Consider the following 1,203-nt stretch of genomic DNA (forward strand, 5'->3'; position numbering starts at 1 on the left):
CAGGGTGTACTCTGTCACCCAAGGTGGAGTACAGTGGTGCGATCTCGGCTCACTGCAACCTCCACCTCTTGGGTTCAAGCGATCCTTCTGCCTCAGCCTCCCGAGTAGCTGGAATTACAGGCACCTACCGCCATGCCTGGCTAATTTTTCCCCCCGACTGGGGTGTTCCTGAGTTTATTTGAGGCACACCCGGGAGAGCACCCTGTACCTAGAAGAAGGTGTTGGGTCTCCTGGTGAAGCATGGCTTCTGCTGATGGCACAGCACCCAGTGGGGCAGCAGGAACTTGATCTTGGAGTCGTGGAATTGCTTGACAGCCGGCCGCCGGCACTTGCTGGCCGTGATCTCCACCTTCATGATCTGGATGAAGTGGGCCCGGGCGCGGTACTGGGCGCCCATGTCTCGGCAGCACTGGTGACAGCGCTGGTGACCGGTTGTCCCGGTATTCCCAGTACATGTTGTGGGTGCTGCTCCGGGAGTCATAGCGCAGCCAGATGCTGAAGTTCTTTACCCGCAGTGGGTACTTCTCAAACACCTGCCCACAGTTGACAGTCTCCCCTGAAGACTTCTTCATCTTCTTTAACTGAGATAGGAAGTACCAGAAGTGGAACTTGGCAACTACATGATTAGGCGCAAAGATTTGCATGTGGTAGAGGGGCGGTGTTTGGCATTGGGGTAGGCAGGCAGCGACCCACCACCTTGTACTCACGTTGTGTGCCCGAGGCCTTCGTGGCTTTCTTTCCACCTTCGCCACCACCTGCAAAAGGAAAAGGCTAATTTTTGTATTTTTAGTAGAGACGGCGTTTCACCATCTTGCCCACTCCTGACCTAAAGTGATCTGCCCACCTTGGCCTTCAAAAGTGCTGGGATTACAGGCGTGAGCCACTGCACCCGGCCTTCTTCTGAGTATTTAATAGAAATACCTCCATTTGTGGGACCACAAATAATTATTAAAATAGAGAATAATTTTATGTATTTATTTTTACTTATTAAAAAACTTAATAAATTCATGGCAGAAAAAAACAAGCCAGTAAGTAAAAATAAGAAAATAGAGATTACATATAACTTCATCACCTAGAGATAATCACTATTAACAGTTGGGTTAACTCTCCAGGATTTCTTTTTAATGCATATGTAACAAGATGTTAAATGCAAGTTTCCTGTCATTTTGGCTTTGGGGCAGAGGCAAGGACTACTACATCCAG

At 48.9% G+C, this 1,203-nt stretch overlaps 1 pseudogene; it reads right to left on the reverse strand.

Annotated features, from left to right (window-relative positions):
- Positions 1-208: 208 nt before the first annotated feature.
- Positions 209-927, reverse strand: LOC105521442 (annotated as a pseudogene).
- Between the last annotated feature and the right edge of the window lie 276 nt (positions 928-1,203).

Source organism: Colobus angolensis, unplaced genomic scaffold, assembly GCF_000951035.1.
Source record: "Colobus angolensis palliatus isolate OR3802 unplaced genomic scaffold, Cang.pa_1.0 Scaffold4, whole genome shotgun sequence".
NCBI lineage: Eukaryota > Metazoa > Chordata > Mammalia > Primates > Cercopithecidae > Colobus > Colobus angolensis.